The 25119-nt window shown below is 44.5% G+C and overlaps 1 protein-coding gene across 3 annotated transcripts in view; it reads left to right on the forward strand.

Moving 5' to 3' along the window:
* Positions 1–25119, forward strand: part of Ptk2b (protein tyrosine kinase 2 beta) — a 120129-nt gene that overhangs the window by 22149 nt on the left and 72861 nt on the right. The gene's annotated exons all lie outside the window — the stretch shown is intronic.

Consider the following 25119-nt stretch of genomic DNA (forward strand, 5'->3'; position numbering starts at 1 on the left):
AAGCACACTTCATAGGTGGTTTAGAGTAGGTCAAATAGAATTTTGGTTTTATTGGATCTTGAAGGTTGGGAGTCTGGCCAAGGATGAACAGACATTCCAGAGGCATGAGCGCTTTGCCCCAACACCTACCCTTAGGCAATTGGAGGCTTGCCTCATAAAGGAAGATCTCAACAGGAAAGGTGGGGATCCAGCAAGCTCTCAAGGTTCTGTCTTTCACTGGATGACACTTTTCAAAGCCCTTAGAAAGGGGCATGAGCAGCTTCACCGAGAGATTTTACCAACCCCCACCCCTCAATCCTGTCACATCACTGAGGAGCTAAGCAGGGCTTCTTGCTAAAATTCCTGTTTTTTAATTAAAAAAAACCTTAGTCCCTAGAGGTTAAATATACCATAGAGGTCAACCACTGACCTAGTTAGAGCTAGCTTTGAAAACACAGGGGTATTTGATGAGGATCTACGGGAGGCAGATTTACCAATTTTCTGCCCAGACAGCTAGATTAGTAAATCATAACCAAAGGCAGTTAAGTCAAGAGAGACTCTGGCAGCTGCCCAACCTACCCACCATTCACAGCTTAGGAAATTGTTTCCCAAGAACTGACTGGAGGTTAATTGCGAATATATATATTTTAAAATGTTTCTTTTACATTGCAAATAAAAATACCTATGTAAGACAATAGAAGAGCATTTGCCCAAGGCTCTGCTATAACATGGAAACAGAATCTATCCAGATTCCCCAAATCTATTGACTTTCATACTCCTGCTTACTCCAGTGCAACTCCAGGCAAGGCTGGAACTGGATCTCTAAAAAGATCTTTCACAATGCTAGAGTCGTTTTTGCCATTTTAAACATTGAATTGTCAACACTTCACAAGTCACAGGATCATCTCAGACACATTAGCTTTTGAATAGAGCGTAGACATGTTCTATGGGGAAATGTTAATCATGAAATATCATCAGTCAGCCAGTCTCTCAAAACACACCTGCTGCAGTGGGGTTAAAGCCACCTGCTCAGGACTGATGTGAAAGTAGACCTTGTGTTGGTTTCTGTAAGCTGCGGCCCACATAGCAGGCAGGAAAACAGGGCTAACTAACGGGGTGGGTAAAAGCAGTGTGAATGCCTTCCCCCGCACAGGCTCTTGTCTACAGCGTTTGTTCCCAGTGTCTCTTCAATAAATCTGACTCAGTCTGATGTTCGGGTTCCACTTCCTCTGGGCAGGGAGCTGACTCTGTGCTGCCTATCCTGGGTGACTCAGGGGCCCATGGGCAGGGCTGTGTCTTCTTTTCTCAGCCAACCCAGCTCCCTTCTGTCTTGGAATCTCTCCTCTTCTTTGATTCTCCAGCTTTCTCTATGCTCACTGAAGAACTAGGGTGGTGTTTCTCCCCACCTCACTGTGCACAGATCTTGGTGAGCAGCCAAAGTTCTTTTTTACACCCACTTACTCCTCTGCATGAGGTATGGAAGGCCAAGTGAGGGTCACAATGGATTCCTGTGAGAAACACAAACAAAAACCTGAGAGCTGGAGAGAAGATTCCGTGGTTAAGAGCACATACTGCTCTTCTAGAGGCCCCAGGTTTGATTCTTAGCACCCACACAGTAACTCACAATTGTCCAAAACTTGAGTTCCACAGGATCCAATGCCTTCATTGACTCCATAGACTATGGTGCAAATGGTACATGCAGGCATAACGCTCATACACATAAAATAATAATAATATAGAGATAAAACATTATAAAGAACCCCCCAGCAAGCCAAGAGAAGCCTCTTAGTCTCTCCCCTCTCTTCTAAATGACCAACAGGGTAAGCAAGTACTTCACTGGGCGGGGGCAGGTGAGGAACGAGATAGTAAGAGACTCTACACTTGTGAACCTGTGTTTTGCTCTGAGTCCGTCGGAGGCTGGGAGACATAGATTCACGTCTTGTGAGCATGAGGACCTGAGTTCAATCCCAAGTATTCATGTAAAATAAAGCTGTGCCTGGTAGTGGTCATTTCTAATCCGAGCACTGGAGAGATGGTGACAGGTGAATCCATAGAGTTCAAAGGTAAAGAAGCAAGCCTGCTCAGCAAGACTCAAGCCAGTGAAAAACCCTGGCTAAAGGGAAATGGGTGGAACCTGGGGTACGATATCTAAAGTTGTCCTCTCGCTTACACACACACACACACACACACACACACACACACACACACATCAGCCACACTAACAGCTTTGTCTATTTGGATGCATATTTTTCTAAACTCAAATGGAATGGTTTTGTATCAAAACCAGTAACATTTTCCTTCAAGAGCAGCAAAAGGTAACGAGCACAGAAGCATGGGGTCTTCTCCCCTAGGCCAGCTGAGGGGACTCATTTCAAGGAGGTGGAGAAGTGGAGAGATGCAGGTTTACAAGACCGCCTGCTAGTCTCATCTCAGAATCAAAGATAATTTCATTAAAAATATTGATTCAGAATATTAAATATTTTTGCTATACGATTTAAAGATGTATTTAGCATTAACTATGAGAGAGCACTAGAAATTGATTCAGGTTTTTCATTGACAGGGCTTGTGATGGATTGAATAAGATGCCCCTCATAGTCTTGGGTATCTAAACATTTGTTTCCCAGTTGGTGGTACTGTTTGGGAGGTTTAGGAAGTACAGTCTTGTTGAAGGAAGTGCATCACTAGAGATGAGCTTTGAGGATTTAAAGACACATGCCACTTGTGGCTTGTCTCTGCTTTGTGCTGAGGGTTCAGGATATGAGCTCTTAGCTTCCTGCTCTTGCCACCACCTCTTTGCATCATGGACTCAGTCCCCATGGAACTGAAAGCCCAACTAAACTCTTTCTTCTATAAGTTGCCTTGGTCATGGTGTTTTATCACAGCATTGAAAAACTAGCCAATGCAGGGCCATTAATTTTGGAGACTGTGGGTCCTGGGAGACTTTACTAAGGGTGGTATGGCAGAGGGAGTGATAACAGTAAGTTGTGAATCATTCTTGATTTTAGGGGAAGAGCCACCCTGTCCATGAGAGTACCCCTATTTTCCAGGGCACCTCTGTTGCAGTACTTGTAGCTTGTCAGACATATCTTCTCTCCCATTTAATTTACTATCATGAGGTAGGAAGGGCTCAGCTTCCTATTCATCCCCTCACAGACTGACCTTCATGTGAGAGAACACAGGTCCCCAAGCACTTTCATTCACACATGCTCTCTGTCATATGTACCCATATATCCTTTAGCTATCATGGCACATCCCTTGAGCAACTGAGTGATGGCAGACCAGTGTTTGACCAACCAGTACACATTCTCAGTATAGTACTGAGAGGAATCTGTAAAAAGGTAGGGTTTCCCACAGTTTAACTATTGGATGAACTTCTCAGATGTTTTATTCACTACTCATCTACTGGAAGGTGTTTACCCAGGGAGCTCAAATGTGCTGGCTCTTATGGGTCACTTAGACCTGGCTTCGGGAGGTCATGGTTGTTGACCTTAGTGCTCAACTTGATTGGGTTGAGAGTGATCTAGGAGATTTGTAAGGTATACCTCTAGGATATCTCTGAGCACATTTTCAAAAACATTACATCGTGATGACTCTGACTTATACAAAGGTTTAATCTATTGCTGGATTCAACATTAGAATAGAAAGTGGTAGAACCGCAGAAAGCAGGGCCTGGCTGGAAGCCCTGGGTTGCTGGACATGTGCTTTTGAGGCAACAGTGTAGCCCTGACTCCTCTGGTTCTTCTGGTTATCTTCCTGGGTGCTATGGAGATGCTTTCCTTTGCCGTGCCCTTGCTTCCAGATATTTCTCCCTTGCCATGGTTGTAGGACCAATAGAGCCTGATGACCAGAGACTGATTCCTCTGAAGCTGTGAGAGTCAAAGCAAGTCCTTCTTATGTGAGTTGTTTGCCCAGGTATTTGAAAATATTGATCAAAAATAGCACCAGCAAGGAAAGGCCTACTACAGAGGAAGAAAGGAGAAAAGAAGGAAGGCAATGTATTCCTGCTTATTTCAGAGTGTCTTTTAGTTACAGATTTACAGATAGCAGAAACCCAAGAGGGGATTTTCTGGTTCCCGTAGTCAAGATGTAGGAAGACCCAGAAAGAGGTTGAGTTCGAAGAAGGAGGGCCTTGAGCACAGCCACACACCTCCTATGTCTGCCCTTCTGTCTGCCTCTCATCCCGTGGCTCTTGCACACATTGGCTTTGTTTGCTTTTGTTTGTTTGTTTAAATAGTGTCTGCTGTGGTCACAGCCCTGTCACATATAAGAAAATTCCTTTCCTTAAACTAAAGTTTAAAAAGTGTTAAGTTTGGCTAGAATCACATATCCACTTCTGAATGGTCCCCATGGCCAGGAGATTGAAGCAGGATGTTGGTTTCATTTAGTTAATGTGTTTCATCCTCTGTGTTGAGTGGGTTGAAGAAACTGAAGAGATGAGCTACTGTGACGGGCAGCCTCCACTTCAGGTATGAAAGGGACATGAAGGGGGCGGTTCCCATAAAGAAAATGAGAGATATCCTCTGATGGGGTGCCAGAAGGCATGACAGACAGATGGAACAGGTGAGCCCCCGTAGTGTTTTGCAAGCCCTGGCACGTTGTGTAGTGCTTTATGATTAGTGGCCACACATCTTCGGAACTGGGACAATGGAAACAATGACATTGAAAGTTTTTGGAAATCGGTCATGCTATGATTTTGCTGAGAGTGGAAACCATGAAGAAAGAACAAGGTAGCAGGGCTAAGAAGGAGACATTAGTAAGTCTTTTATACAGGGTTGTGCAGCCTGGCACCCTTCTGTGCCCTCCCATGGCAGCCACTGTAGGAAGAAGGCTGCAGAGTTTGCCTTCCCAACTGCAGTAGCCTGCTGCAGGGCTGTTCAGAGCAATGGATGCCTTTGCTCATTGTTCTGTCTCCCTGGGCTTGAACCCAGTGTCAGCGTTAGTGAGGAACCTACCACAGAACCAAATCCTGGCTTTCAAAGATGATATTTATATTGCACAGCTTATGTCTGAAACTGAAAAGCCACCTTGCCCTCCAGTCTTTGCATGGGTGATGTTTTTAGATGGCTATTTTTGGTTCTGGCTTTTGACTCTCCAGACTGTGCTTTGCTCTTGTTCAAAAAGAGTCTTCATGCTTTAACACTTGGCTGGTCAGTATATAATAATAGCTTCTCCACGATTAGGGTCCGCACCCTAACCTCAGAATCTCTGAGTAGATTGTCCTATATGGTGAAGGAAGCTGTGCAAGTGGGGAGAAGTTGAAGATCTTTGAGGAGATGAGCATTCTGGATGGGTCATGTGAGTTTCCTGCAATGAAAAGAGGAAATCAGAACTGATGGCCCGAGAAGGTGATATCGAGAGACAGACATAGAGATGGAGATAGAGAGACAGCAGGGGTCAGGATACGGGGGGGGGTGGGGTGGGGGAGGGGGTTGGGAAATAGGGAACAATGACAACTATGCACTGAAGTATACAAAAAGTGTCTAAAGTCTGTAAAAGGGAAATAAATGTTCTCCCCTAGTCTGGCTAACACCTTAATTTTAGGACTTCTGAATTCACGAGCTATAAGGTAAACATATGTTGTTCTAAGCCACCGAATCTTATGGTAATATTTTATAGCATCAGTAAGAAATGTTCCTCTACCTTTCTGGAAAGCAACTTGGCAGTATGGGTTAGGAGGAATTTTAATGAGTTCTCACTTAGTCATTCTACTAACACATCTGACGTATATCATGATGCTTGTGTTGTTGTGTATTCTTTAAAACCTTGTGTTATTGTATATTCTATAAAACCTTGTGTTGTTATGTATTCTATAAAACCTTGGGAGCAGCAACCCGAGGGTGGTGGGTACTCTTCCTTCCTTGTGACAGAATTCGCAATGTGATCCTTATGCTGATGGCTCTTTCCCCTAGAGCAGTGGTTCTCAGCCTTCCTGATACTGCGACCCTTTAATACTTTTCCTCATGTTATGGGGACCCCAACCATAAAACTATTCTTGTTGCTACTTCATAACTGTAATCTTTCTACTGTTATGAATCATAATGTAAATATCTATGTTTTCTGATGGCCTTACATGACTCTTGTGAAAAGGTTATTTGATCTACAATAAAAGGGATTGCAACCCACAGGTTGAGAGCCGCTGCCCTACAGACTGTTGCTCTGAGCAGTATATTGTCATGGCATGTGGGGACTGATGGCTGTACTAAAAGTGGCTATGATGACAAGTCTGATCTAATGATTCAACAGATGCTTACTGACCCTGGCCACATAATAGGCCAGGAAAGGTGCATGGGGTTGGTTACAGAGATTGTAACAGACACAAAGATTTCTCAGAAACATTGACATTCCACTTAAATGTTGAAGGACCAGCAGGAACAAGTGGTAACTGTTGAAGCTATTTTAGAGAGGACAGTCCTTTTCCCATCCATATACATGTTAATAACAGCACATGAAGATACTGCTTGAATCCAATAACTCTCCAGGTTCTGTACCCCAAAGCAAATCAAGCACCCTAAAATTACAGTTAATAGAGGAATAAATAAATAAATAAATAAATAAATAAATAAAACAACCTGGAGGTCCTCCAGTGGATGACCGGCTTATCTATACACTAAAATACTATTCAGTCATGAAAATGATTGAGCCATAGATATACGTCATAACTGAGGTGAATCTCAGCAGCACTGTACAGAGTGTATAAAAGGGTCAGTTTTAAAAGGTTCCATGCTGGATGGGGTCATTTATATAACATTCTTTAAAAGATAATTGCATCCAGGTCCACAAAGTCAGTACTTGGGAGACCTAGACAGAAGGAACATCATGAGTAGGCCAGCCTCATATACATAGTACCCTAGCTAGCTTTAACCGTCAGCTTTACTCAGACTAGAGTCATCTGAGAAGACAATCCCAATTGAGGGATTGCCCAGATGAGACTGGCTTATGAACAGGCATGACTGTAAGTGATTGCCTTAATTATTAATTAATATTGGAGGGCCCACTATGGTAACACCATTCCTTGGGCAGGTGTGGTCCTCAGTTGTATAAGAAAGCTAGCTAAATATGAGCCCACGTGAGCCAGCAAGCACCATCCTCCATGGGTTCTGCTGTGTTGTCAATAAAGTGAGTTTGGGGTAACTCTGTGTGGAATAGTAGCCAAGCCTGGCTTCAGGGTCCTGCCTTAAATTCCTGCTTTGAGTTCCTTCAGTGAAAAATAACTAGAAGCATAAATCAAACAAATCCTTTTCTTCCCTAAGTTGCTTTTGTTCAATGGGGGTTATTTGTTATAGCAGCAGAGACAATACTAGAACATACAGTAAGACCCTGTCTCAAAACAACAACAAAAACCAAAACCAAACAGAACAAAACCAAAAGGACAACCTTGTGCAGATGAAAAACAAGTTAGTAATTTTAGAGATTAATAGATTTCTTATAGTAGTATGACTTTTAAAAGGCCACCACACAGGGAAGTCCATCCGCACTAATAAAACAGTGAGTTATTGCGACGGTCATTATATGAGTGCACATGTAAGATGAAATTACACAGACCCACGCGATCACATGCAAACAAGTGAACTTGTATTGCAGATGGTGAAAACAGGGGCTGGGGAGATGACCTCATCAATAAAGTGTCTGCTGAGTAAGCATGAGGACCTGAGTTTGGGTCCCCAGAATCCACAGCAAAAACCAGACACAGCAGAGCACACAAGCTGTGACAGGATGATCCCTGGGGTCTGGCTGGCCAGTCAGTATAACTGAATGGATCAGCTTCAAGTTCTGTGAGAGCCCTGCCTGCGCAAAGTAAATGGAAAACTGAAAAGAAAGACGCCTGACAGTGATTTCCAACCTCAACACACTCCTCATGTACATGCATAAACACATGCACCCATACACACACACATATTCACACGCACCCACACGCATGTGCACACACACAGTGAAAATGGAGTAAAGAATGTAGTTTAGTCCCAGCATTACACCAGTGTCCGTTTCCTGCTTTGATTATGTACACAGAGATGTCATCATTAGGGAAAGATGAAAGATGGGTCCTGAGTTACAGAACTCTGCTGCTTGTGCACCTTCCTGTGACCTATAATCATTTCAAAAAGAGAAAAAAAGTAGCCATGGGCTAAAATTTCTCAGAGTTTCTTTTGTTCCTATGAATGTTTTCAAAAACCTGAATACATTCAGGGCCATTTGAGTTAGTGTTAGAACAACTCATGGTCCCCCTGTGGCTTCCAGATGTTTGCTCAAGGAAGAATGGGACAGAGGTGATACTAACAACTGGCGACACAGGGGAGCGGCAGCTCACCCCTCCCCCAACATCTGCAGCTCAATGGGCTATGTCATGCCTGCCCATCCCTCACCTACACACAGTGCATCATTGCCAACTAAAGGAACAAGGAGATTCTGTGCTTCTGAGACACTGTTGTGGCTTCAGTCTAGCTTTCTGCTGCTAGACTTCTCTTGGTGAGAGAAGGGACATAGTGAGGAAAGCGACTAGAGAGAGAAGGCTCCATTGGAGGGGAAATCTGGGCAAAGAAACAGATGGCTGAGATTGAGGTAACAAGATAGGTATTTGGTGTAACCGTGTTTTGTATTGAACAAGGAATACAACGTGAGACTATATCAGATGCTCTGAATTCTGACTTCAACACTCGAGTGTTAAAGTTCATGTGGCTTCTGAAGTTTCTTAGCATCTTTGGGTCTTGATTTCTTTCCTGTAGGTTGGTATCATTCATAGCAACCAGCTGACTAATTTTTTTTTTTTGATATTTGTGGTTTGTATTTAACTCTGTCTGGGAGCGTATACATTTATGATCATAACTTATCAATAGGATTTCCCACTTTAATATTATGGTTCCACCTCACAGTCACAGAGGATCCCAAGAGATGATGTAGCTAGCATTTATCCTGATGCCTTAAAGAGTACATGTTCATCCTTTCTTGTTGCTTCCTCCCATAGACTGCTCAGGTCTCCTGAGTTCCATCGAGGTGGCACAGGGCTCAGGGTACAGTTCGGGATGAAGGGTTTAGCTGACTGAACGCTATGAAGTTCTGTAGTGCTCAGACCAAATGAAGCTGTGGAGGAGAAAAACTGAAAATTCTTTTTGTATGTCTGTTAGTGTTTGCTTTATATTGTGTGTGTGTGTGTGTGTGTGTGTGTGTGTGTGTGTGTGTGTGTATGGTTCCTACAAAGTTGAGAAGAGGACATCTGATCCACTGGAATTAGAGTTACAAGTGGTTGTAAATCACCATGTGGGTGTTAGGAACTAAACCCAGGTCCTCTGTAAGAGCAGCCAGTGCTCTTAACCACTGAGCCATCTATCCAGCCCTTATTTAGCATATGTCTATGATGTCTATCTTAGTCATATGTTGTCTTTGTTTTTCCCACACTGTGACCAGTCATTGAATCAACTGTGTCTGTGGGCGTTCTAATATCTTATTGGTCTTTGTAACTTTTAACATGTACTTGAAGTAAGCCCAACATTCATTAGCGTTATACTTCCCTCCTCGAAGCAGAAGGTGTTTATGACAAGCTGTCCCTAAACCATTGTCAACTAGTGTTTCACTGAGACTTTCTGTTAAATATCCTCACTCCCCTATTTAGCCATTAAGATTATTATCTTGAACTTTGTGTGCTCTCCCTTCTATTCAAATAAAACAGCTCGACCACTATTGTGTAGTTTGAGGGCCTGACTTCTGGCCTTGCACTAGGCACTCTACTGTTGGGTCCCTCAGCCCCTCTTACTCCTCCTTCTCCTCCCCTCTTTCTTCTTTTTGAGACAGGGTCTCACTGTGTAGCCCTGCCTGTCCTGGAACTCACTGTGCAGACAAAGCCAGCCTTGAGCTCACAGAGATCCACCTGCCTCTGCCTCCCAAGTACTGAGATTAAAGGTGTGAGCCACCATGGCCAGCATCCCTTATACTTTTTACTGTCCTAAATTACTCTGTCATCCCAGTTTTAGATTTTCTGCTTGACACTGTGTACCTGCTGCCACGCCTTAAGGTTGCCTCTTACCTGTGTGAATCATTGCAAATAAGCAGTGGGCACAGGTTTGTGTGTCCTGATTCTGGAAGCATCCTATGGAGTTTTGAGTCCACCACACCTGCTACATTTCTGCATTCATTTCTATTTTAATTATTTGAATTAGATTTTCCACTACATACTACCTAGGCTTTGGCCTTTAACTTTTTTTTCCCTTTCATAGCTGGGCTCCAGCCAGAGGTCAGACTTCCTCGAGTCAGTGGGCTAGTGAGCTAGTGAACAGTCTCCAGGCTAGTACAGTGCTTTGTTCTCTGAGTCTAAGGTCAGATGACATGATTCTATGCCAACATTGATCACCATTCTGCTTCGTGGAGCTTCCTCTGGTTCTGTGACCACTGCTAATTCGCTGCTGCTCTGAATTTCAGTTCCTTGAATCTTGATACCTGGAGTTTCCACATTCCTACTTGGGAGTAATGGAGACTTCTGGTTTCATTTACCCAGCATTCCATGCAGGTTGAGGAGAGGAGCTTGACCAAGTCCCTTCACTAGTGCCACTAAAAATTACACATGCCTACTCTTTTATGTAGACACTCAATTTTGTTAATTCAGGCAGTAGATGTCAGTGAATCCACTCCATCTGGGGCTCCCTGCCCTCCCAGCTCTTCATACCCAGCAGGCTACACGGGGCCAAACTCAAAGCCTCTGAGGAATACACACAAATTCACTGGCAAAACTTCTAAAGAAGGCAATGTATGCTCTCAGGAGTTAAAGATCACTCTGGGTGGTTGGAAGTCAGCCTGGGCTATATAAGATTCTGTCTCTTACAACAACAACAATGACCTCATAGGTCCAGAGAGCCCTGAGTTGGGGGAGGCACAGCCCTGGGTCTCCTCAGTCCCACGATTGAGGCCACTGAGTGGGGTCTCATGTATCATCTGCTTTCACTGTCATGTTGAAAGGTCCAGCTGAAGGAGCTGGAAGGACTTTTGCTTCTGCATCTGAGGCAGTCCCCCTATATCCTGAAATGATGCTGAGAGATGCTAAGTGGGCCCATGTTTTCAATGCTACCAATGACACCACTTGGGTCCCTGTAACTACGTGAAGGACACATAGGTATGAGTGCACACAGAGTCTTCTATAATCCTGCGGTTCTAAACATCCTCCTTTGGAGTTTTTCTCACCCTTAAATCCATTTTCTCCCTCTGCCTTGGCTGAGTGTGTCAAGAACATGCAATGTTGGTGTTCTGAAAGGACAGTCTGGGTTTCCACAGAAGTAGAAAGAGCAGCCCAAGTCTTACTTGGGGCTTCTTTTATTGATATACATTGCTGACAAATCCCAAGCTGGTACACATCCAGGTCTCACTCTCATCCTCTGATGACTTTGATGACCCATTTGACATTCTAAAGGCTGGGCTAAGTTGAAATCAGAGCCTCTGCCTGTACCTCCTGGACCTACCTTTCCCCCTGGGCTACCCTGCTCCCTCTCCACTTCCGGGGTGTGACTCACAGGTAGCTCCTGTCAGCAGAGCAGGTGTGTGTCATTTCCTTACTCTGAGGAGTCCCAACATTGCATTATTTTTCACCCAGTTAACCCCCTTATAGGGCTTTGATGCTTGCTGCAGACATCCTTCCAAGGGTCCTTCAGCTGTTGGGGGAAGCTTCTGTGCCCTCACTGAGAAGTTTAGGGGAACCAAGAACCAAGGTCAGGCTATGCATTCTTTCCTTTCACTGTCATGCCCTACCCACTTCCCTTCATCAAACCACTCCTATACTTAGACCTGTCCCCTAGTCCTGGTTCCTAGCCTCACCATGCTTCTCTGCTACCCAGTACCCCTTTGGTCATAATCTGGTCCTCACTGGAAGGCAAGAAAGAAAGGTCCTAAAGACACTATCTTGAAGGACTTGGGTCATTTAGGTGGAGGGAGTTGAAGGGGCCATAAGCTGTTCTTCACCCATGAAAGTGATCAACAGGTGGTGGTGAGTTGGGCTTTGCTGCACATGTATCCTAAAGGCAGACACAAAAGATGACAGAAAATACACTTGGGTCTTCTCTTCTGTTCTCCTTCCTTCTCTCCTTCCTTCTTCTCTTCCTTCCTTCCTCTGTTCCTCCCTCCCCCTTCTCACATCCTTTCTTTCCATCTTGCCCTTCCTTCCTTTTCTCCCTCTCTTTTGTCTGTCTGTCTGTCTTTGATGTCTGTTTGTGTGCATGTGTGTATGTAAGCAGGCATGTACAAGTGTGTGGGGACCAGATCTCAACATAGGATGTCTTTCTCAATTGCTCTCACCTTAGTCTTTGAGACAGCATCTTTCACTGAATCCAAGGCTTACCAATTCAGCTATACTGGCTGGCCAGTGAGGTTCCGGGATCCTCCCACTGCCTTCCCACCTCACTGACATTACAAACACGTGTTGCCATGCCTAGATTTTATATGGGGGCTAGGAAGCTGAACTCAGATACTCATAAAGCAAGCACTTTATCCACTGAGCTGGCTCTCTAGCTCTTCACTCAAACTTTATAAGGTGTTCTCATTCTTTGGACAATGGGATAGGCTGCAAGCATGAAGACCCTTATCTCTAAAAGAGTTCAAACAGAGGGGGACTGAGCTGGGCGGGGCTGTTGCTCCTGTGACTTGTGCAGCTTTTTTCTGAGATTCTCTGTGACTGGGATTAGAGTTTATCATGGTCTTTTTCAACTCTGCATGCTTCTGTAGCCAGTTTCTGCTACTCTGCCCAGCATAATCCTTCTCCTTTGAGTGACAGAGGCTGAGTGGATTCAAGTACTCAGTGTCTCTGTAATGCTTGCGCATGTGCGCACGCGCGTGTGTGTGTGTGTGTGTGTGTGTGTGTGTGTGTGTGTATTCTCATGGGTCATTTCACCACCCTCAGGCCTGTGGGTTACAATTGTTCTCTGTAGAGCTGTAGAGGAGGAAGTGAGGAAACAGTCAGATCCCTGCAGGGCTGATTAGAGAGCCTGGCCACTTGCCACCAACATGCATGTACACGCAGAGCATCCATTGATTGGGTGTCTGTATTCTGCCAAAAGAGCCCCGAGCCTGGCTCTTCATACACCCCCACCCTACGTACACCCAGCTTAGCTTTGCAGTCTCACTACAACCCTACAACATCTGCACCATCATGTTTGTGTCATTGGGGAGGAAGTTGAGAACGAGGACAGTTGGCAGTGCACTTGTGGCATGCCTAAGGAAGGGTAGAGCTAGAGGTTGCCCCAAGGTCTTCCTGTCCTTGTAATGAGATGCTCCCAAGAGCTGATTCAAGAACTCTGCACCAGGAGAGGAAATCTCTGGAATAAAGAGGGCCATTTCAGTACCACATTGAATGATGGATGATGCTTATTGTATTCCAGGTCCTATGCTAAATACAACTTCAGGAGAGGGGTGTTCCAGTCTTTGATTAGCTTGCAAAAATCCGATAGGCTGCAGCTGGGGGAGCAGTGTTACTGTGCAAGCCAGAGAACCTGAATTTGATCCCCAGAACTGATGGCAAAGAGCTGGGCTTGGCACTGGGGAGGTGGAGACAGATGTTTCCCTATGGTTTGCTGCCCAGCCAGTCTGGCCTGCTAGGAGAGCTCCAGACCAAAGAGAGACTCTATCTCCAGAACGGATATTAAAATAAATGTGGATGGCTCCTGAGGAGCAACACCTAAGGTTGACCTCTGACCTCCACACACACATTCACTGTATGTGCAACCACACTCGTACACTCAGCCACACACGAGAACTTGTAGTCAGAAAAGGGAACATAGCAAAGTTATAGTAAACACGGGAGTAGAGAGAGCTCATCTTACTGGGGGCATAAAGAAAGTTCCTTGGGGGAAAAAAAAGTATCTGAGGTAGCTTTGCACAAAGGAAGCTCGTATCTGTGGAGATACAGGATATGGGCTGGTGGTGCAGCATTCTGTGCTGGAGGGGCCAAAGGGAATGTTACTGTGGGGTTTCCAGCAGTTGCAAAACAAGCATTAGTGACTTTCCCTTTCTCTACTCTCCCACGATGGATGGTCCCACGCCCAGACGGATTCCAGCCAGCCTCTCCCCACACAGATGAAGCGCTTTATGATTGGTCAGTGTAGACAGCATCCGCTCTTCCTTCAATTGGCAGTGAATCCTTTGGATTCTGCCTCAGGATAACTCCCTTCACCCACACCTTCTGTATCTTTAAGTGTTGTCTGTATCCTGGGTGAAGTTATGCTTGCCAAAATCATTAAACTGGCCACCAAATTATTACCCTCGGGGTCTGTTCCTAACGAGTCTACACCCTGGCTAGCTACGGGTGCAGCCACCTTTGTAAATCTCCAGACTTTCCTTGCACCCTGTAACAAACCCCATGTCTCAGCCACCTCCTCCTCTTCGCAAACCCAGCTCAGGCTCCACCCTTCCCGTGAGATAAGATGAACTCCCTTGCTTGCCTTGTTCCCTGGTGTGTAATGACATTTGTACCTCTCTTACATAAACCACACCGTGCCCTATGGCATTATTTAGTGTGTGTGTTCCTCTCTTCAACTCGTCTAAGTTCCTGATTTCTCCCTGAACTATAGCATTTGTATCCTCTCCATTGTTCTCCTACTATGTGGGTACTCAAGCTGTCTGTTAAGTTTATGGTGATCATAATCCTAGCAGTGTATCTCCAGTACAGCTGAGAAAAGGCTGGAGACAGGGAGACCCATAACATGGAATTTAACCTTGATATCTTCTCTATGGGATTTTTTTTTTTTTTAAGAACATGGACTTGCCCAAGCCCTGCTTCCTTTCCTAACAAAATGAATTGATCACATGTTTCACTGGGTTAGAGGTGTGGTATAGCAGATAAGAATATAAAATCTAAATCTAAATCTAAATCTAAATCTCTCTTTTTAGCTCTATGATATTGAATTACTTTAATCTCCTCATGCCTCAGTTTCTTCATATACAACATGACAGAGGAATAAGATTTTGTTTTAAAAATTGGCATGTATGATTGAAACATTCAAAGTATCCAATGGATGTTTATTATCCAAGGTTGTAACCTGGCTGTTCTCCCTCCTAGAAGGCAAAACGGATACAACCAGGAAGGCTCAAGAAAATCCTTGTAATGAAGACTTATTGTTCAGAACTTGTTGGTAATTTACCTTCTGACCACATCAACTGTCCTCAGAGGACGGAGACAGGGGATAACAAGGAATGTCACACTAGTAGTCTTGAGGAAGGATCCAGACACCACTAAACAGACTTTCTCTCTTATCATTGTGGACTATTTCTATCCATATCTAGACCAAAGAGGCCTTCAGTTAGTACGAGCTCAGCTGCCTTGTTCCTCAGGCATGCCACAGTCCACTTCAGCTTTGTGTTAAATGGGGCAGTAACTCCACTTCCGGTTATCAACAGGAAGTCTGAAACCCAAAGAAATTAGTCATGGCTCTTTGGTCTTGAGTAGCACAAGTCACAGCCTAGATGATGTCAGTGCTTGCATTCTATGCTAGACCTAAGAACTAAGAAACTGTTCAGTTTTCTGAGAACAGACCAAACCCTTAGCATCTCAACTTCCTCAGTGTCTTTATACCCCCAGGAGGGTAAGAGTTTACTACTCAGGTACTGGGTTTCATGTTGACCTAGTTTGTCTCTTATGTACACAGTAGAATCCAGTGGCCATGTCCAGTCTCTAGATGGGAGACTCACTGTTCTTGTGCTGGCTCTGTTTTTGCCTAACTAATTTGAAGACTTCTTTCTGACAGGCAGGTCCTTGTCTGTTACAAATTCCACCAGTCCCATGTAGCTCTGAGATGGCCTCCCTGGGGCAGGCCACACCCTCTTTCCTGTAACCCTGGAAAGAGGAACCATAACTACCTTAGATGGGGGAAAGAAATGGCAGAGACATGGAGAGGTGTCCACTTCCGAGGGCCTTTTGGTGTTCCTACCCCTTGCAGAGGGCTGTTCCGAGCTGGGATCCTGCAGAAGCCTCCTCTATCATTAGAGGCGTTTTTCAGCATGTCTATTTTGGAGCTACAGCTGGGTGCTTCTCAGAATAAATAGAGCTATGATATGGGAATAAAAGGAGAAAGGAATCTTACCATCTCTTTAGACTCCTGCACTCCCCAGTCTTTTCCAATCTTCTATTCTCAAAGCCTTTCCCTGAGACCCCTTCCTCCTCAAAGCCTGCTTGGTGGCTCTCCTAAAAGCACAGGCTCCCTTCCCAGGCAATGCTGGGTATCCTGCTCTGGCTCTACAAGTTCCAAACTGCATAGATTTAATGTCAAGGGCCACAAGAGTTCATATGAAGTTGAATATTCCTTATCGGAAATGTTTGGAACCAGAACAACCTTATTATTTGGGATTTTAGAAAATTTATGCAGATATGATGAGGTATCTTGAAAAAAGACCCCATGTCATGTCTAAACATTTATTTCTCATGTACAACTCATACATATAGCTGCAAGATAGTTTCATAAAATGTCTTAATGTACCTAAGTTCTGGTGGGGTCAGATGTGGAATTTTCCATTTATGTGTCATGTTGCCTGAAAAATCTACTCGTAGAGTATTATTACAGGCTTGGATTTTCAGACTGGGGACACTCAGTGCGGTTGTTTGATAGGAATAGCCCCACAGACTCATGTGTTTGAATTCTTGCCACACTGAGTGACACTATTAAGAGGTGTGGCCTTGTTGGAGTAGGTGTGGCTTTGCTGGAGGAAATGTGTCATTGTGGAGGTGGGCTTTGAGGGGGCTTATATATGCGCAGACTATGCCCAGTGTGGCACACCATCTCCTTCTACTGCCTTCAGATCAAGATGTAGAACTCTCAGCAACTTCTCCAGCACCACGTCTGCCTGCTTTTACAGTTTTGCAAGCCAGCTCCAATTAAATGTTTTTCTTTATAAGAATTGGTATGGTCATGGTATCTCTTCACAGAGAAAGAAAGAGAAAGAAAGAAAGAAAGAAAGAAAGAAAGAAAGAAAGAAAGAAAGAAAGAAGAAAGAGGGAGAGAGAAAGAAAGAAAGAAAGAAAGAAAGAAAGAAAGAAAGAAAGGAAGGAAGGAAGGAAGAAAGAAAGGAAGAAAGGAAGGAAGGAAGTAGGTGAAAGAATACAGCTGGGTGCTTCTCAGAATGAATAGAGCTTTTCAACAAGAATACAAGAACTGGACCCCTCTTTCTTCTGAGATGACACAACTAAATTGCAATCCCCTCTAGGGATTGCTGCGCTCTGGTTCCCAGGTCTCTGAGAGGTGAGGTAGACTCCTAACACTCTGACCACACAGCTTTTCTTCAGCCTTATACTGTTCTTATCCTAAAGCTGTGTCTGTCATATTGAAATCCCTGGGAAGGGAGCTAGTGCTGCAGGGGACAGAAGGATAAATCTGAGTTGTTTGATGTGTGTCATGAGATGGGTCCATGGACTGAGGTGGCCTGCATGGTAAGGCACCCAGTCCAACGCTCTCTAAATACCTGTGGTGAGAAGGCCTGATTACTACAGAGCAAATAAGCAGAATCCTGTGTGGCCTCATTTGAGGCCAAGTTATGTGTGCCTCCCATGGCAAGTAGGTTTGACAATGCATGGGAATCATGCAAGCCTCTGGATCAGCTTTTACTGCAAGCCCTTGCTTCCTCTTTTCCTTTTTCTGCTGAGATGTGCTCATCTGCCTTTACCCCATCTCTTAGCTGATGTCTGCCATATAGTACAGCTCAGCCCACAGGGTCCTGAGGAGACATGTGGCGTGTAAGCAGATGATAATCCTGAGAGATGGAGACACGACATCAAACCCTCCCTCCATCCCAGGAGTAGTCAGCCTCATCTGCTCCATGCTCTCACTTCTCAGCCTGGGGCTCAGATCCATGTGGCTCTTCTGCTACCTGGAAGCACCTCTGAGGAAAGAGTTAGAGGTGGTGAGATGCCTGTGGTGAGTTTTCTCTCTTGGCTTGCTTATGTTTCTGAAAATGGAGCCATCCTTTGTTAGGTTCCCATATTAGTCTAAGAAACCTTGGTGGACAGCTAAGTGGCATAGCTGTCACTAAGAACAGAGTTCACAGAGCTGTGCGGGATGGCATGTATTCTTCCCACTAGCTGAGAGACTTATAGCTGTAAATGCCAGGATCACATCTGGAGACAGACTTGACTCTTCCAGGTATAGTGCCAGGGTTGAGAATGTGGGTTTTGAACTCAATTGAACTTAGAAGTATATCTCATTTCCCATGTCTTAGCCTTCTGATTTGGGGCTGGTTCTTTAGTTCTCTTAGAGTCCATGTCTCTATCTATTATGAGGAATATGAACCAGTATCTCTATCAAGAAAATCCTTACTCTTTAATTCACCACAGCACTCATTGAGCCTACTCCATAGTAAGCATGACCCGGGAGTAGACATAGTTTGAAGAAGGCTGGCATGGCATCTGTCCTGAGGTTGCCTGGGCACTCTGCCAGAAGATGGAGTGTTGTATATATGCTACAAGAAAGTTTGCTTGTGTCGCTTAACACCATAGACAATCCTTGATGATGGTTACCGTTACATTCAGCAATAGGAATGGGGCACAAATGAACCATGGCTTTAGAAACCATGTTTTCATCTGGTAAACCATCCTACTCCTCCTTGTGTGGAGATTTGATTAGTCAGGACTTCCTAGGGGAAGAGACCAACAAGTGTAGAAAAAGATTTATTGTGAAGAGTTGGATCACATGATTGTAGAAGTTGATAAGAATCCAGCTCTGTAGTCAGCTGGAGGCCCAGGAAGGATGGTGTTTACTCCAGTCTGAAAACTGGCAGGCTTAAGACCAAGGGAGAACCCATGCTTTGGCTTTGTTTAAAAGACAGAAAAATCCTGAGTCTTATCTGGGAGGTCTTTAGGCCAGGGGGATTCTCACTTACCCTGAAAAGATTCGATATTTGTTCTTCAAGTCTTCAACTTCTTGCATGAGGCCCACCCACCTTGAAGAGGGTGATCTGCTTTATACTGTTCACCATCCAAATGCCAGGACCATCAAGAAATGCACTGGTAGATCCACTCAGAATAAGGTTTAACTAGATGTCTGTTATCTCGGGACTGGCCCAATCAAATTGAAATAAAAAAAAAATCATCATGATGAATAATGGTCAGGGAGGTAGTAGCTGAGAATGGCTCTGAAGGAGTATGGGAGACCTCTGGGCTGTGCTGGCCAGCCTCCCCCTGGTCCTGAGAGGGAGAGAACCCAGCCTGTGGCTGAGGCAGGGAATTTCACTACTAACCTTAGAGCTTGATCTAATACAAGGGGCATGATTTATCTCTTTTTGTTTTGTTCAGTTGTGCCAACACTGAAGACAGTTTACATTTGAACTGATTTCTAGTTTCTCATGAAAAACCGTGAGCAGGTGTCTGATTTTACATGGAAAACATGTTGAATTTGAGCCCAGGCTGCGTCTTTTAGTGTGTACCTGTTGTCCTGTTGCCTTGGCCTCTGCTAGTGATGCTCTGACAATCCTTCTCAAGCTTTTCTGACTATCGGCTATCTAAAGGGCCCCCAACCCAGCCACCACCATAGTCCTTCCCGTGACTCTTTGCTGGGGAAGGACCTTGATAAGAAAACTGTCCTTTCTGTCTAGGGAGCACTCAAACAGCTCAATGGTCTTGTCTGTGAGCCAGCAGTTTTCCCCTGCTTTACCACATTTTATAAACTTGTACCAACATTTAATCTTATTTGTTACTGTTATTATTATTATTAATTTATTATTATGAATCTCGAGAGAAACTATGAGGTCATATGGATGTCAGATGCCCTGTTTCCTTATTAAGTCTTTTAGAAAGTAAGGTCTGGAGAGATGGGTCTTGACATGGAATCTTCTAGAACTGCTGAATGGCAAAAATAATGTAGCTCCATTTCTGAGCACAACAAGCAAAATAAACATGTTTAGGTCAGAGAAGGAGACTTTCCAGAGAGCCTAGAATTCCTCCTCTTACAAAGCTGAAGGGATAGCACACGACTGAAGAGGGTGTGGAGCAGTTTTGTATGTTGCTGTCTGGCCACACAGTCCCATGAAGGGACTGCCACCCGTGATGAGGAAGGCTATGCATGGGAAACTGTTCAGAGGTGGAAAGATCTAGTCATAAGGCAGTGAGGCCTTAGGCTGAGGGCCTCCAGTGGGTGCAGAGACTGCAGGCTTTTGACTTGGCATTATAAATTGTTTTCACACATAGGCACCAAACCTTTCACACAACACATAAATCTCAGGAGATAAGGAATTTGGCGCACTAAAGAGGACTTGATTTTGGTCCAAAAGTTCAGAAGGTGGTAGGCCCATTTTGATACCTGGAATTTGTTTGAATCAGGTGTGATGACTTACACTTGTGCATAAACTACTGTGATAAAGGAAGAAGGCATTTGTTCTCATAGAAATAGGAGTCATGGAGTCATGGCAGGCCATGCAGTGCCAAGCAGGGAAACATTTGGGTAAGGCAGGAGCCTTTACTGTGGTTTCCCTGGGAAGAGCAGGTAAGCATGCTCAGGATTGGCTGCTGTGAATAATTTCTGCAGACTCTAAGGAGTCAGTGCTTTCCCTTCTAGCCCGGTCTCTGGCCCAAGGTGTGTGTAGGTCAGATGGGGATCTGTTCAGTGTCTAAGAGATTCATTGAAGGGGTGGGTGGAGCTTACAATCCAATTGGTTGTTTTGCATATGAAAAGCGTGCTTTTAGCCTCTGGCTATTGCCAGAAACAGCATCTCTACCAGGCTTCACAAAGCCCCAAGTGTCAGAACATGAGGTACAGGGAAGAGAAGAGGTCCTGGAAGGCCCTCATTGTATGCTCTTAGGGCTGAAAAGATCAACTCCTCCAAGTGCTGCAGGAAAAACACGCCACACTAGTTGGTCTGTCCTCTTCTAGTTCAGAGGTACTTTAAATAGAACGAGAAGGGACCCAAGAGTCCAGCCTTACAACCTCTTTGTAAAGAGGTGATTTGAACCCAAAGTGTTGGGCCTCCTTTACTAACGTCTCATGGTTGGTCTGGGGATGTCATTCATTTGCTAGAGAGCTCACCTAGAGAATGAACCTCTAGTTTCAATTCCTAGCATCATGGAAACTACACTGTGGCTCGTGCTTCTATTCTACAACTTTAGAACCGGAAGCAGGGAGATCACAAGTTTAGGGAGAAGAACAACTCCAAACTCAAAGAGAATCAGGGGTAGTTTATTCTGAAGCCAAAATATTAGTGAATGTTCACAGGAACATATATTGCGGTAAATCTCCGACCCATGGAAGTCCAGTCAAGGAAGACACAACTCAATTAATTACAAATGTATGCTGCAAGCCTAGATTGGGCAGATTTACCATTGAACTACTCTATTCCCCAGCTATGAGATCTCTTACAACTTGCAGTTTCCTAGGTCATGATCTTCTCCATCCTTAGTCCTTCCCCCAACTCCCAACTTCTCCAACGGCTCTTCTTGCTCCTCCTCTACCTCTGGCTCCTCCCACTCCTCTTCTACTGCCCAATCACTGGCTCTAGCCTTTATTTAACAAATTTGATTGGACAGAAGGTTCACAAGATTCACTCCTCCTTCGCAGCCCCTCCCAGGAGTGGAATTACCATGACAACAAGAGGCTAGGGCTATCCACAACATACATAGATGTATATCTCCTCAAATACAGCTTTCCAACGTGGAAGCAATTTCATGGAGTTTTTGTGGTAATAGAACAAAGAAAGTTATAAATCAAGGCACTTAAAAAGTTACACCAAGGGGGTGGCTTACCTCAAGATAAGAGAACCTCAACCATAGGCCCCAGATGACAGCTGATTCTTAGCCCTTCCATTGGTGGATGATAGGAGTTTTGTTAATATATTCTAGAGATTTTTTAATCTGTTTATCAGGATATTAGGTCTGACACAGAGGTGAGGTCTGACTCCTTGTGGGGCTAAAAATAGCCAAAGAGAATTTGTAACTAAGGTCTGGGGCTGCAACATTCCAAACGCTTCACAGTGGTTGAAGTGTTAATCAGCCTTTGTGGGCTCAGCCACTTTTTTAGGAGTTGTCATTCATAAATCCAAGGTTACTCTTTGCTACATAATAAAGCAGAGGCTGGGCTGGGCTGTGTAAGATCCTGTCTCAAAAAAAGGCATGGCTAACTGTAGAGCAGAGCCTAGAACTCAATGCTTTCTTTACCCATGTTCCTTGAGATTGAATAAAGCTGGAGGGAGCATGCCCAAGTGTCTCTGTCTGTAAGAGTCCTTAAACCTTAGAGGAAAATGAGGTCAGAAATGCTCCTAGCAGTGGTATAGACAGGTCCCTGGAACAGCAAGAAGACAACAGCATTAGGTCCCTGTCAGGCCTCCCAATTCTAAGCTTAGCCAAGACCACAAGATGTCAGAGCCAGGATGCTGCTTAGGATGAGGAAACCTCAGTACAGAGGGGCGGCTGATTTCCCGTCTCTGGTATCACTCTTACAAGTGTCACTCAGTCACACTCAAATAAATAGCGGTGTCATCATCATTCCCATTAAAGATCCTCTAATGAAGACAGAAAGTGAAGGCTGGAGGAGCCTCAGAAACAGAAAGGCCAGGCTGAGACCTCTACCCTGTTTGTAAAGAGAAAGAATTTAGAGTCCAGACAGAGGAAGGAATCGGGAGGAAATTCAATTATAAATCGAAAGTACAAACTCAAATGGAGAGGGCAACATTCCCTCAGAAAGCTACAAACCCTGGGTTTCTGGACAGTCTGGTGTGTAAACTTTAATGGAAGGAGGGAAAAAATATTCATGGGGAGGTGGTGGCCATGACTAAGGCAGCAAAGGTAGGCAATTCTAGGAACAGGTTGGGAATTTTTTCCTGTAGAGTTTACCCCAACTTTGTGTCCTTATATGGGATTTTTGGATGTGTCATGGCATTAGGTGCATGATGGGAACAGTGGGTTTTGCAAGATGAAGCAGTTATCAGTTGCTTTGGTTCACGCCTGTTCTAGCTGGCTTTGGGTAGTCTTGAGTCTTTGTCCTTTTAGAGGTCACATGGTGTCTGTGGTGACAGTCCTGAGGTTGTATCAACCACTAGGTACTTTTAATTTATCTCTCTTTTTCCCCATACTCTATATATACATGCATAAATACACACACACACACACACACACACACACACACACACACTCATACATACATAGACACTTACTACATATTTCAAAATTCTTTCTTCTGATTGGAAGGTTAAGGGTAGGCTTTTCCCAAGGATCTTGCAAGTTCTAGAAAAGGCAGCAGAGTAGATATTTCTCGAACCCTGTCTAGTGCTGAATTCTACAGTGTTCTGATTTAGTCAGGGCTGGTCCAAGGGTATAAATTGTTACCACTGTATCATAGAGGCAGAGGAGGACATGGGCAGACAAGGAGAGGGGCATCTGAAGTTATTAGCTAGTTCAGGAGTGAAGGGCTGAAAGCCAGAACCCAGGCAGCCTGTCTCTTGGGGCTGTGTTCTTTCTTCTGCCCCATGGGCTACTCCTTCACCAGGCCCTCTCTCCTCATGCCATGTGCCTGTGCTAGTGAACCTCATGGACGGAACACAAGTTTCACAAGTTCATGTTTGGTTTATTGCTCTACCCATATAACCTGTTTGTTGCCAGAAGGGCTGTGGGCTATGCAGTGAGCAGGGCAGCCTGTGTTCTAGAGTCCTCCTTTACCTGGCGCCCAGCCATACATCGAGACACTTGACAAGAGCTGGCAGTGTTGACAGCTGAGAATAGAACCCAAGAGTGGGAGGGGAATCTGCTCAGCCAGTGCTGTGGAGATAAAAAGAGTTGGGGTTGCCATCTTACCTGAAGGATGAGCAGGGAACAGAACTCAGAATGGACTCAGCATCTCATAGGAGCCAATGGTTGAGTGTTAAGGCCACGGAGAAGGTTGTATCACCTTCAGAGGCTATTAGACTCCAAAATTCTAAGTATCCAAGACTGAAACCCAGAGAGCAGAGACCTGCTGGCTATGTTCACATCCTGCAAATAGGGGGAGGACCCCTGGCTTGGCCTTCTGGGACTAGCTTTCGGCTTTCAAAGTCCCTGCTTATCATGCCTGGTTTTAACAACCTTGCTCATTTTGATTACTACAGAGTCCTTGAGATGGGAGTAAAATGTATGTGACTAGCAGGTGACCTTGTTATGGAAGGATGTGTGAACACTTCAGACCTTCACTACAGTGTTGTTAAAACCATAGACCACTGACGGCAAAGCCTGGGTGAAGCTCATGGCTGGCACTTCCAGAGGGAGAGCTAGTCTCTGAAGGGATGTATAAAAACTTTGACATGTCCTAGAAAAAAAGCTATCGACACTAAAATTGTTCCAGAAGTGAGATGGGTAGATGATAGGTTTTCTTGACAAAGTAACTTTTCACCAAAATGTTTATGAAGAGGCTTGACAGAAGGATCTGTAATCATGACCATGGCCAATTTTCCATACTGGAGGCATCTATCTTTGAGAGAAAGAGTTCAGAGAAGAAACAAATGAAGTAATTGAGAGGGTGTTTTGTTTCAGCAGCAGTTCTCAACCTGTGGGTCGAGACCCCTTGAGGGTGGAACATCTCTTACACAAGAGTTGCCTATGACCACTGGAAAACACAGATATTTACATTATGCTTCATAACAGTAGAAAATTACAGTTATGAAGTAGCAACAAAAATAATTTTATGGTTGAGGGTCACCATACCATGAGGAACTGTATTAAAGGGTCACAGCATCAGGAAGCTGGAGGACCAGTGCATTACGGGGAAAGCATTGGGAGGGACGTGCTTCCCAAGAAAGCATCATAGCCTGGAATTTTGAATAGTCTTATAGGCAGCTTTAATGGAGGGAAAATTATTCATGAGAAGATTGTTCGTGAATAATAAACAGATTATAAATATTAGTTTAGTTAATCTTCCCAACTGTTTCGGGTTCTGTTCTGTTTTCTGATAACCAGGCTCTCAGCCAGGGTCTTTGGGAGTTTAATGTCTCTGTCCTCAAGTTTTCTTTCTTCAGGAAAGCAGAGGAAGTCGAAACCCAACTGGGATTCCCAGTGGCCATTTTTCCTGAACTGTCAAGTTTATTTGCAAGGTTGGCTGCTTCACCCTTACGAGCGTCCGAAGTACGTGTCATCCTTCTCTGGGATAGAACACCTGACGGCACGCCTTCCTGTAGAAGACCTTCCCTCTCCATTATCTCTCTTTGCTCTCACTTTCTACCTACTTGGCTGTCACATTCCCC

The sequence above is a fragment of the Arvicanthis niloticus genome, chromosome 3 (genome assembly GCF_011762505.2).
Source record: "Arvicanthis niloticus isolate mArvNil1 chromosome 3, mArvNil1.pat.X, whole genome shotgun sequence".
NCBI classification, from domain to species: domain Eukaryota; kingdom Metazoa; phylum Chordata; class Mammalia; order Rodentia; family Muridae; genus Arvicanthis; species Arvicanthis niloticus.